The following is a 13,445-nucleotide window of genomic DNA, read 5'->3' as shown; positions in this document are numbered from 1 at the left end:
GGGAGGGGCCAACCCAGAAGGTGGAGAGGAGGAATCTCCCCAAGACAAGTGAAGGGTTGGGCTTCGGGGTTTCCGAGGGTGCCAGAGGACTAGCCATACTCCCCTGCGGAGTCTGGGGGCTGTCAGACCTCTGCCGGCATGGCCCACGGATGAAGGAGGCTACTCACAGTGAGCTGCAGACCTGAGCTCCTCAAGGGGAGCTGGGCAGAGACAGAGCTGCCCTGGCTGACAGGTAACTTAGACATCATCTTCCCATGATGGAAGGCTTGGAGACCCTTCCTGGGTTTCTGTGACATAGGTTCTGCTCTCTAGTCTTGCACAGCCCTTGCAAGCAAGAGGCTGGATTTGACACCACCCTGGAAAGTGTGACTGAGAGCAGGTTTAACTTAGTTTAAGGAAAGTCCTGAGGCAGTTTTTGCATCTGAGAACAGTTGTCTGTAGCCAGGTCCCCAATTTTGAGACACATCCTTTGACTTAGGACATTTTGTTCCCCAGTCCGAAGTCTCTGGCGAACAGGAGGTTGTCCTTTCTCCTGATGTGAGGAATAGGAAGGAAAGAACCTGTTCTTTAAAGCCCTTCACATGGCTGGGTGAGGTGGCTCACCTAGCAATCTGGGAGGCCAAGGTGGGGGATTGCTTGAGGCCAGGAGTTCGAGACCAGCCTGGGCAATAGCGCAACCCTGTCTCTATAAAACAAACAAAACAAAAACACCAAACCCTTCGTAAATGCCAGCAATTATAATTTCCCTCTGTGCCCATTGTCCCAAGAACTCCAGTCACGCCCTTGCTTCCCTTTCTAGCCCCACTCGCCACCCCCTCCTCTGTCACCTCCCTCGTTGTGTGCTATCCTCTTGGAATCACTGCAGAGTAAGGAGTATGTTGTGTGCTCTCTCACCTCTCGCCTCGGCACGTGGAGGCGTGTCTGTTAGGATTAGGTTCAGCTGCGTATTACAACAATAACAAAACACATAAATAACTCAAATATGACATTTATTTCTTTGGCACGTGAAAGAAACCAGAAGTGGGGGCTGCTCTAGGGCTGGCATACCACCACCGAAGTTGTCAGGACCTGGCTCCTTTTAACTTCCTGCTCTACCATTACCAGTCATTGGCTTCCACTGCAATTTGCTTCATGGAACAAAGTGGCTGCTGACACTGCAGACATCAGGTCCATGTTCCAAACAGGAAGATGAAGGAACTAGGCTGTCTCTCCTACTTGAGTCAGAACTCCTTCCAAGAAACCCTTTAAACCTGTGTTCATATTCCGTTGTTCATTACTAGCTATAAGGGAGTCTGGAAATACAGTCGTTTAGCTGGAGACATTGTCCACCAGGATAAATGATGTTCTAACTGTAAGGAAGAAGAGATGAATGGCTTTTGGGCAGGAATTAGTAATCTCCGCAATCAATGTCCTTTCTCTTTGTTCAACTGGCTCTATTGGCCCTTTTGCTCTCGGCTTAGATACAGCTTCTTTTAGGAGACAGCCTCTTCTAGCTACTGCCTCATCATCACACCGTATCGCACCTGCTGGTGCACCTGTGTGTCTCGCTCCTCAACAGTGAGCTCCTGGAAGGCAGGGACTGTAGATGCTTGGTAAAGGCTTATGGAGTGAATGCTTGAAGGAGGCTGGGGCAGCCTCCATCCCGGAGCATTTCACACTAATCCTCCCCGTTCAGGATGCCGCCATAGCCTCCAATTGATCTTGCTGTTTTTTCACTTCTATGTCATGACCACAAATGCATACCCAAACCTCTCTTTTGAAAGAAAAAGCATCTCTTCTCAAACCACCAGGGATGGCACATGATTGGTACTTTTGGAGAACGACTGGCGTATACAAAACAGCATTCGAATCTATCCAGATGTCGATTATAGGGTAATAAAATGAAAAATAATTTATAAGTGGCAAGAAATTTGAACTGAGGCATAATTCTATTTTGTGCAGAAAGCCAAGCTGTTCTGTGTAATTTGTCATCCTGCCAGGGCTCTCTGACATGCTCAAGCCAAAGGCTCCTGCCCTCTTCCCATCTCTGACTGGCTCCTTCCAATTTAATTCTAAGCAGCATGGCTCCCAATATCCCCAGTAAAGACGTCTGCTTTCTCTTGGCTGAGCCAGCTGGTCTGTGCTCTTTGTAAGTGGCTGGGCTTGGATGAAAAATCTTGGCTGTATTATCCCAGGAACTTGCTCCCAGAAAAATTCTATTATAGTTTTCACTTATCTCTCATTGTACATCAACCCATTCCAAAATGCAGTGACTTAAAATAACAATTTATTATTTCTCATGATTCTGTGGTTTGTCTGGGCTTAGTGGGGCAGTTCTTCTGTTCCTTGTGTATTGCTTTAGGTCACTCACGTGGTTGCCTTCGGCTGGGAGGCAACCTGCCTGTGGTGGGAAAATCCAAAGTGAACTCCCCTCCTCCGGGGAGGGGGACCTCTATCCACACAGCCTTGCACCATTCAGTAGCCTAACTTGAGCTTCCCTCAGCTGCTGATTTACAAGGGGGAACTTTCGAAGAGAGAAAGCCCCAGTTTGCAAGTGCTTATCAGGCCTTATGTTTGCTGATATCCCATCAGCCAAAGCAAGTCACAAGGACAATCCAAGGGTCAATGGCAGAGGGGAATACACAGGCCACGAATGCTGGGAGGTGTAGTTCTTGGTCACCAGTATAACAGTCCGCACATGTGGCCTCTGAGGACAGTGGAGCAGTGGAAGAGCAGAAGGCTTGGAGGGAGCTGCCTTCCTCTTAGTGTAAGTTCCATGACTCACTCTTTGAGCCCCAGAGGCAGAGCCAGTGGGTGAGGGTTACCGGGAGGCAGATTAGGGTTTAACAGGAGCTGCCCAACAGTGAGACACCTGCTTTGTGAGATAGTGAGTGACCCATCACAGGACATGTTCAAAGAGAGCCTGGACTACTTCTTGGTGGGGATGTGTAAGGAATTCTCGCCTGAGCTGGAAGCTAGAATAAATAATGAATAAGCTTCCTTTCAACTCTGAGTCTATTTAAAGCTCTCCTTGGCGGGCCAAGAACATTTATCTCACAGATAGCAAATTCGCGTCAGCGTTCTTGTAAGGTGGGGCAGAGAATGTAGTCTTCCAGGTGGAAAATATCTCAGTGGCTGAATGTTTAGGGACTCAGGCTCTAGGGACTAGGAACATTCTGGGTGCTCTCGAGGGTGGAACTTCCTGCCCCGGCGAGCCCTGAGGGGGACAAACAGGAAGGACTGAGAGGCCCTGGACAGGAGTGTCCAAACCACCTTCCGAGATGCACTTCGGCTCCCCACAGCCCCTCAGAGGCTGCCGGGGGGGAAGGGCAGGGGCAGGGAGGGCTCTGCTGGGGGGAGGCCACTGACCTCACTCAGTCAGAGCAGTCCACTTTTATCTTCTTGCAGACTGAGTTTTTTGGTACCATTTTTGTTTGAAGAAAGGGTTTTAGAAATTAAAAGCTTAAAAACCACCCAGAGAGATTCCATCCATGAGAAACATTAAGTTAGCCCAAGTGTCCTGCCGCATGTGGGGACAAGGAGTGGAAGGGGGAGGGGAGGGAAGCGGCCCCACAGGCCTTCAGCACTGAGGGAGGACAGTTGAGGTGAGAGGGGCGGGGGCAGGGTCCAGAGTCAGCTCCAGCACCAAGGCACACGCCTGCACCCTCTGGTTCGAGGGTACAGTCTCAGGGTGCTCGGCCCTTCTTACCCAGGGGTAGCCCCGCAGGTGTTATTATTAGTTTTTGTTTTTGTTTTTGAGACAGGTTCTTGTGCTGTCACTCGGGCTAGAGTGCAGTGGCATCATCATAGCTCATTGTAGCCTCAAACGGCTGGGCTCAAGTGATCCTCCCACATCAGTCTCCCAAGTAGCTGGGACTACAGGCAGGCACCACCACGGCCAGATAATTTATAAAAGTCTGCTCTGTTGCTGGTCTTGAACTCCTGGCCTCAAGTGATCCTCCCATCTCAGCCTCCCAAAGTACTGGGATTACAGGCGTGAGCCACCACACCTGGCGCCCCAGGTCTATGTAAAGGTGATAAGAAGCCGGCAGGTGACAGAGCCAGGGCCAAGGACACTAGGGTGACCCCTCCCCAGGATCACTGAAGGGAAGTGAGGGTGCCAGTTCTGCACCAGGTCTGACTGGAAAACCTGCAGCTTGCCCTGCAGCTCCCCGCAGCGCCCTCTCTGGGCCAGCCTGGGAGCCCGGGTCCGTTTGCTCCGAGGGCCTGGCCTTCCCTCAGGGTGTGGCATCTTGGCAGTGCAAGCCAGGGGGCGCCTCCTTGTCTCAGCTCCAGGCAAGCATTCCTGGGGCAGCAGGCCCAGACACAGCCCTTTTCCACCTCGAGACGAAAATAGAGTGAGGCCGGCAAGGTGGTCGGGATGGGGTACTTTGCACAAAGCCAGAGCCTCCAGGGCTGAGGAGCAGGCCACCGCGCCGCAGGCGGAGCCTGGCCTCAGCACCTCCCACCTCCTGTCCCAGGACAATTCTGCCCCCAGCCCTGCCACACTAGTTTTCTATTGTCACGCAGCAGCTTGCCACAGCTTTCATGCAGCAGGAGTCTGAGCGGTTTAGCTGCGTCCCTGCTCAGGGTTCCCAGGCGGCAGTCCAGGCACGAGCTGGCCTGCGTTCTCCTCCGGAGGCTGACCTGGGCAGAACCCCCTACGCTCGCTCAGGTTGGCGGCAGAGGTCATTTCCTTGCAGCTGTACCTCTGGAGGTTCCCGCGTTCTGCTGGCTTTTACTGGAGGCCACCCTCAGGTCCCAGCCGCCGGCTCCCTGCCTCCTCAGCGTGGGCACCGACTTCATCGAGCCTGCAAGGACAAGGACAAGGTCTCTCACCTCAGGCGGCAACATTCCCTCTCTTTAAGGGCTGTCACCTGATTAAGTCAGGCCCAACCAAGACTATATCGCTTCAGATGATCTCAACGTCAACTGAAAACCCCTTCACCTGTGTCATAGTCTATCGGCTAGAAGCAAGTCAAAGGTCCCACCCAGGCTCAAGGGGAGGGGGTTCTACAGGGTGTGAACTTCGGGAGGCGGGGCTCACGGGGCCACCCTGTGAGAGACGTTTCACACTCTCTTCTTTTGGAGACCCCAAGCTCCAGTGCCCTAATCCCTTCCTTCATTGCGGGGACCCAGCCTCCTGCCTCCCCACCACGCACAACTCCCCCAGACCTGCTCATCCCAGCAGGTGATCTAAGACTCGAGTTTCTACCTTACCACAACGCAAATTTTCTCCCGGCTGTTGGACAAGGTAGAAATGATTGGATCAAAGAAGTAAGTCCCCCATAAGGCACTTGGCATGATCTCTGTCTGGGGCTTCTGCCTTACCCCAAAGGAGGGACCAGAGTAAACGGTTCAGGGATCCCTGACTAGTGAGGCATAGAAAAGGTTTATAGTCGTGTGTTGCTGGATGATGGGGATATGGTCTGAGACAGGCATCGTTAGGTGATTTTGTCGTTGTGCAAACATCACAGAGTGTACTTATTACACAAACCTGGTTGGTAGAGCCTACTACATACCTAGGCTATACAGCATAGCCTGTCGCTCCTCGGCTACAAACCTGTACAGCAGGAACAGAATACTGCAGGCAATCGTAACACAATGGGGAGTATTTGTGTATCTAAACATATCTACACACAGAAAAGGTACAGTAAAAATCCGGTATCATGATCTTATGAGACCACCATTGTATATGTTGTCTGTCATTGACTGAAATGTCATGTGGTACATGACTATATTCAGATGTTGGGGAGGTGGCTCTTAATCACTGTGCTTAGATGAGCATCTACTTTGCTACCCTATGGGGTCATCTTTTATAGGATTTGGGGGTTATGCCTCCCTTTTTCCACCACCCTAGGGGATGACTGATCTGATAAATCACCTACACTTTGTGTGTTTGTGTCTTGCAGGGACCTGGTACCAAAGGAATTGTCCTAGTCTCCTCTACAATAATAATAATGAAAATGGTAATAGTTGCATTTATTAAGCACTTACCATATGCCGGGCATTATGCTCAGCACTCTGTGTAGTCCTCCACTTGATCTTGGCCAAAAGTTCGAGAAGCTGTCTGTATAGTTCTTGCATCAACTTTACTATTACTATCGTCTCCACTTTAGAGATGTGGAAAGTAATTCTCTGGGAGTCTAAGCCTCTTGCCCAAGGTCACCAAGTTGGTGAGCGGCAGTAGGATGGCCCCTCCTGGAACATCAGACACCAAGCCTGTGTGACACTGCCTCTCCTGGACCCAAGCACCTCCCGTCCTCGGTATCAGATATGCACATACCCTGCACACCTCCCTGGGCACAGCCATGGCTGGGGCTCTCTCAGCCGGCCCCCAGCTGGCCTGGGCGAGTGTGCAGGGAGGGGGCAGGGAGGAGGCAGAAGGAGCGGCCCCTGGGCACGGGCCTCCGGGGAGCCCTCTGCAGCCCGCCAGCCTAGAGGCAGTGCCATACGTGCCGAGTAGCTAAGAGAGAAAGAAATCAACCTACGCCCAGGAACTAAATGCCGAGAGAGACCAGTCTGTGGTGTTTGCCAGAGCAACAGAGCTTCATGTCCCCGTGTGTCATCACAGGAAACATGGGACCACGCAACTCACTGGTACAAAAGCAGCCCAGGCCCGGCGTGCTGACTTGTGGGGCAAGGAGAGAGGGGCTGGGAGCCAGGGCCGGGTCCGGGTCACAGGGCTGGGCCTCCCCTTTCAGAGCCAGAGGGAGTGCCGTTGCGGGACTTGGAAACAGATCCCCCCCACCGAAGACACTGGGTCTCTCCTACGACCCTGGGCTGACCTGAGGACCCCAGGACTGACAGCACCTGGCTTCTTGGCGGGTCGGGCTTTGTTGCTGTTTCTCCTTGCCTTGTTTTTTTTGGGGACTTTCTTAGTCAAGTGCCAGAGCAGCGAGTATAACGGCACAAGAGCCACCCTTGTGGCCTGGTAAAGATGACCTTCAAGGTAAAAGGCAAGGTCTCTTCCTCCCTCCCACCCCCAAGCCCACTTCTCCCCTTCTTCTCTCTCTTCTTCCCTGTTCCTCTTTTGAATGCTCCTGGCTTCTCCCATCCGCTAGGGAGTCATCCGTTCTGGGACTCCTGCTGTTTCCGAAAAGACACCAGTGAATTGGGGGACGTCTGGGACAGTTGATAATAAAGGTTGCACGTGGAGAGACAGGAATTGATTGGCACCTGAATGAGTGGGCGAATTCAATTCACATTGATCGAACACCAGGGCTGTGCCGGCCTCTGTGGCAGGCCTGGGTGTGGGAGTGTGTTGCAGGGAAGCGGAGTCCGGGGTTGGGGGTGGAGGCTCCAGAAGCCCCAGCCCGACGGTTAGGATGCTCAGGGTCGGGGAGGACTGGTCAGCGTCGCTGCGCTGGCCACAGGCCCTTGCTCCAACTGCACTTGGGTCTCTGGAGAGGGGAAGGGGAGGGAGACTGATTTTCAGTTTCCAGGGTGTTGTCATCATCTGTCCTTCCTAGCAAGCCCCTCCCCTCACCATCTTTGGTCCCCTCTGTCATGTCCACTGCTGCCTGCAGTCCCCTTCTGTTTCTGTCAGAAATAGCGCAACTCAAAGGCAGTTTGCAGGCTACTTAGGGAGCTGACACCTCTCAGAAAGCCCTGCCCGCCCCTGCTTCTGTATGGGAGGGAAAGAACCCTCATGAAACGGAAGGAGGGAGGATTACTACCCGAGACCTGGAGGAACAGGGGTTTTCATGAGCAGGGATTTTAGAGCTCTGGAGGACTCTTGCCCACCTTGGAGACCCCTTTCGCTGGGGCTGTCAGGATCTTGACCTCTAGCCTGAGATTAGAGGTCTGTTCTAGCCCCCACATCCTCAGCCTTGGGGGCTGGGGACAGGGATTGCAGGGACCCAGACATCTGTGGTCAGGGCCTGGCCATATGGACCACAGGGGAGAACGGGTAGGGTGTTTTGAGGTAACCCCATTTTTTTCTGCCAGCCAATTTGATTTATTGTTCAGGTCTTCAGCTGTAATTAAAGGGAAACTCAAACCTAATCCCCGCCAAATTTAATCAGGAGAGCTGATTTATAGATTGATTACAACTTAATAGATATATTAGGAGCTAAGTACAGCCATTGAGTAACAGGCTGAGTGAGGCTGGCCTGTTGCATCGAGAGATAGAAAAGAAGAATGAAGCCCAAAAGCTGGGAGAAAGGGAGGAGGGTTAGGAGGTGAGGAGAGAGGGAAAGGCAGCGGAGAGAATCCAAGACAGGAGAGAGAGGCCTGTGACAAGCAGAGTGGAAGGAGCAAGTGGGACTGAGTGAATACAGAAAGAAAGCTTTTGGGACCAATCTTTCCAGCAATTCTTAGGAACTAGGTAGGGCTCATTATTTAACTTTTCTGAGCCTCAGTGTCTGCAGCTGTAAAATGGGCATAATTAACACCTACTTGCAGGGTGTTTGTGAAGATAAAATGAGATTGCATTTATGGAAGAATCAAGCATGGTACCTAATACCTAGGCATGGGGTGGGGTGCAGTGGTCAATAGGAGAACAGGCAGAGGGAGGAAACAGAAGAGTAGAAGGATAGAGAACAAAGGGAAAGATGGCAAGAAGGAGAATACTAGCAGAGATGGATTCATGTGCTACATGTCACTGCTGTGGATGAGAGTGCCACATGCCGCCAACATCCATTCTCCGTGTCTTCCATAGTAATGAACTTCTAATTTTTGACCAGAATAAAGTTTCCCAGCCTCCTTTGTGGTTACACGAGGCCATGTGACAAATTCTGGCCAATGGACGTAAGTGGAAGGGATGTGTGCGGGTCCAGGTGATACTTTGAAAGGAAGGGATATGCTCTTTCACCCTTCCCACCAGCTGGCGCACGATCTTGGGCCATGCGGACAAGGAAACACCCTAGGAACGCCAGAGTGTCACAGTGGAAGGAACTCAGGGTCCGTGGACTTCACAGAAACACAGCCCATCCTGGTGACTTTGGGGAATTGCGCTACTTTACCAACCTAGAATTTTATGAATGAAAAAAATAAACCAATGTCTTGTTTAAGCCATTTTGATGTTGCACGTTTTTCCTATGCAGCCCAATCTATATTCTAACTCAGAGCTGTCCAATTAAACTTCCCAAGATGATGAAAATGTTCTGAGAATGTTTTCTATTTACACCATCCAATATGGCAGCCACTAGCCATGTGTGGCCATTGAGCACTTGAAATGTGGCCAGTGCAACTGAGTTTTAATTAATTTAGCTTATAAAGTTAAGTAATCACATGTCCTTGGTCCTTAATGGCTGTGTAGGGAGGCAAGGGTTAGGGTTGTCTGACAGTGACCTCGGTGCTTACTCTGGGTCCTAGGTCCCATCTTCTCCCCTTCAGAGGGGAAGTGTCCAAGCTCACCATCCTGCAGGACTGATAGCTTCTGTCACCCTTCCCTTCACCCCTTCCCTCTGACTTCCTGTGAGCACTATGCTCTTCAAATATGTCTGTAAACAGCTGGTGCCCAAATCTGGACTGCCTGGCCTGACTATTCTTCTGCTGACACAATCACTTACCCTACCAATAAAAAGAGACCCACAGAGGGGAGGGCCCTTCCACTTGAACAGAGACCCATGCTGGGAGGATGGGGGACTCATGCCTTCACTTCCCTTGTTGACCTTGGCTTTAGAAGGTCTCTCATCATGTTCTTCTGCAAACATTACCCCATTGTAGCTTCAGGGAATGAGTGGAGAAGGCAAATGTCACTTTAGGAAGGAATTGGGGAAGCTCCATCCACGGAAGAAGCAGGGAAATAAACCACCTGATCCAAAGACCTGAAATAATAATTCTATTCTAACTTATACTCTAATTTCACACTCCTGGTCCTTTGGAACGGGAAGGGTGGGCACGGAAATTCCTGTGAAACAAGTGAATGATGGAGGCACAGAGAAATGACTTGCTCTGGCCACAGTCGCACAACTGGGCAGAAGTGGCGATGTGCATGGAAACCAAGCTGGGGCTCTGCCTTCACACGAACAGGTACATCTGCGAAAGGTGACCAGGAGATGGGTCACTGGAAGTCAGCATGCAGAGGGAAGTCCAAATATGGGCTCAGGTAGTTCAAGATCAGTGACTTAGAAAATTAATTACCAAGAAGCCCACTAACTGTTTTCCTAGCATACTGTGGTCACCGCAGTTGTGTCTGTCTAGCATGCACCCCTAGACCCCTTTTCTTGTCACTGACCATCTCTTTCTTTGGGAGCACTGCCATCCATTCCTTTAGGTTCGGTGGGGGCTGTCAATCACAGAATCCCACCCATTATAGCCCAGGTCAAAGTTAGCACTCAACACAGTGCCCTAGCAATGGGGACTGGTCCAAGAGGTGGGCCCACTACCTGAGATGGGGCAATGAGAACCACCTCCCTGTGAGAAACAAAGAAGTCTCTTTCTGCTGACTTGCTCAGAAGGATGTGAATCTGCCGTGTTCAGAGGCCATCTTCCTTACCACACGGAGAGAGCCAGTCTGCAGAGTGAAGCCACACAGAGGGAAGCAGAGCTGCGAGATGGGAGGGTAGGGGGATAGGGGACTAGGGAGGGAGAGAGAGAGAAAGACTGACTTATAGACATAATTTGAATCCTTTCTGGACTCCCCAGCCATGTAAGCCCATTGTATCAGTTAGGGTTCAACCAGAGAAGCAGAACCAGTAGAATCCTGTAGATGACAGATAGATAGGTAGATTTATTATAAAGATTGGCTTACACAGTTGCAGGGGCTGGCTGAGCAAGCCTGAAGTCCACAGGGCAGGCAGTCAGCAAAGGAAGGGCACGAGTGGGCTGGAACTCCATGGCAAGAGTTGAAGCTTGATGATGCCCACAGGTTGCAGTCAGAAAGAAAGATACAGGGGTCACTTTGGAAGGTTGAGGCAGGAGGATTGCTTGAGGCCAGGAGTTCAAGGTGGCAGTGAGCTATGATTATGCCACTGCACTCCAGCCTGGGTAGCAGAACAAGACCCCATCTCTACAAAAAACAATTTAAAAAATTAGCTGGGCGTGGTAGTGTGTGCCTGTAGTCCCGGCTACTCAGGAGGCTGAGGTAGAAGGATTGCTTGAACCTAGGAGTTTGAGGCTTCAGTGAGCTACGCTTGTACCACTGCACTCCAGCCCAGGCAACAGAGTGAGACTGTCTCTTTAGGAAAAAGAAAAAAAAAAAAGGAAAAGAAAGAACGATATAGGGTGGAAAGAGAACAATTGTTGACCCAGCAGTATCTCCCTTGGAGAAGGCCTATGTCCACTTTTAAAGAGCTTAAGTCAGGCCCCCCCCGGACAATCGCCCACTTACTAACGTAAAGTCAACTGATTGGGGACTTTAAATCGTATCTGCAGAATTCCTTCCCCACAGTAGCATTTGATTAAATACCTCAGGGAGAGTAAACGTATACTACAAAATGGCTGCTGCCTCCTTTCTGTCCTTCAGTTCTTCAGAGAGAATGTCCCCTCTAGCCCACCCTAAGTGAAACCAACACGAAAAAGGAATTTTGTGGGCAAGAGTTCAGCCTAGCCACACCGACACATCAAAAAGCCATCACATCCACAACATTTTTTTTTTCCTGTAAGGTAAATTTGAGTTGGGTTTCCATTAGTTGGGATAAAAAGACTCCAAACTCAGTTGCCATTTATTTATCGAGTGTCTCACACGTGTTATGTCACGTAATCCTTACACATACACAAATGAGGTAAGTGTTATTTACAGTTTTGGAGACAGAGGCTCAGAGAGGTTAAGAAATTTTTTCAAAGACACAAAGCTTCAAACAAAGTCTGTTTTTCCACTGCCAATGCGACAATACTATACTCCTTTGCCAAAAAGGGGCCATCCCCCAGTTGGAATATGAATTCCTTGTTTGGTTTGGAAGCTGACTTCAGCAAATATTATTTTTTTCAGCTAAAAAGAGGTCCAAAGCTGATATACTGTATTTAGTTGATGGCAGAACAAGGCCAAGAAATAGATTTTGTCTTCCTGACCAAGTGCCTGGCCTAGATGTATTATTTGGCTGATGTACTCAACTGTTTGATCTGTTTCCCCTGTTGTGTTTGTGTCTGATTTTTTGAGATTATTATTTAAGGTTTTACATTTTCTTTGGAGGCCTCTTCCTACCTGAAATAGCTTAGATCTTAAGCTCTCCTACAAATAGCAGCTACGGTCACAATGTCAAACAGACGCTGTATAAACCCCTTGTAAGAGTGATCAAGAAAAAAGGAAAGCAAAATGAACAATATCAGCAATGAAAGAGGAGACATCATTACAGATTTGACAGACATTAAAAAGGTATTAAGTGGAAAGTAGGAAAAATTTTATGCCAACAAATTTAACAACTTCTAGGAAATGGACAAATTCCTTGAAAACAGACACACAGTGGGTAAGACTTTTGGGCTGGGATCCCAGAGAGCTGAGCCTCCCTCCTCACTGCCAGATCTAATGGGCACTTTTGGGGTTTCCCTTGACTGCTCAGTGGCATTTGATGCTGCTGACTGTATCCTCCTTAAACTCTCCCTCTTTTGGCTTCCATGAAACATTCTTAGTGCTTCTCCATTTAAGCCTCCTTGGCCCTTTTCCTTTCTTTCTGCTTAATTACAGAAATTCTATGACTTTCCTTGTTTCACATCTGCATACAGAGCTCTAACTACCGTTTGAATGCTGATGGCTCCAAAATCTGCAGTCCCAGCTGCTTTCCTGAGCTTCAGTTTGACTAAATATCCAACTTTTATCAAGACAATTATCTATGCCACCCTTTACATGTCTTCAGACCCCTCAAACTCAATATTTCCTCTTTGCTAATAACACCCCGTTTTCATTCGGGAACTTTCCCTCCCCCATCCTCAGTCCTTGCAGGTCAGGGAGAGTCCTCCTCCCACCCAGACTGCACACTGGCACGTGGCCCAATTTCATCCCCTCTAAGCCATCCTCCAGGCTGTGGTCTTCCCAACAAACATAGCTCATCGTGGTGGTTTTAAAGCCTGGGCTCAAATTCTTTGACATTCCTTCATTGAGAGGTGGTGTGTCCACCATCTAAGTCTGGGCAGGATATGACTGCTGCAACCAGTAGAGCCCTGCAGAAGTGACACTGTGTGACTTCCGAGGTTAAAGCAGAAAAGCCCATGCAGCGTCCGCTGGTCCTGCAGTGCTGGTTCCCTGGAGGCCTCCCGTCAGGAAGTTCCTTCCCAGAACCCAGGTGCCGTATTGAGAAAAGTCCAAGTCCCGTGGAGAGGCCACGTGTAGGTGCTCTGGTGACTTGTTTCCAGTTGAGCCAATTTTCAGGTCACCCCAGTCCAGGCACCAGACCTGAGAATCTTTTCAGCAGTGACTCCTCTAGTCCCAGCTGTTCCAGCCACCAGCCATTTGAGTTTTCCCAGCTGAGGCTCCAGACACAACTCAGCAAAGAAGAGCTGTCTCAGCTGTGCTCTGGCCAATCTCCCGACCACAGGACTTGTGATCATAATAAAATGGTTGTGTTAGGCTGCTAAATTTGGGG

This window comes from Propithecus coquereli, unplaced genomic scaffold (assembly GCF_000956105.1).
Source record: "Propithecus coquereli isolate 6110/MARCELLA unplaced genomic scaffold, Pcoq_1.0 Scaffold210, whole genome shotgun sequence".
Lineage (NCBI taxonomy): Eukaryota > Metazoa > Chordata > Mammalia > Primates > Indriidae > Propithecus > Propithecus coquereli.
This window is presented reverse-complemented; position numbering follows the sequence as displayed.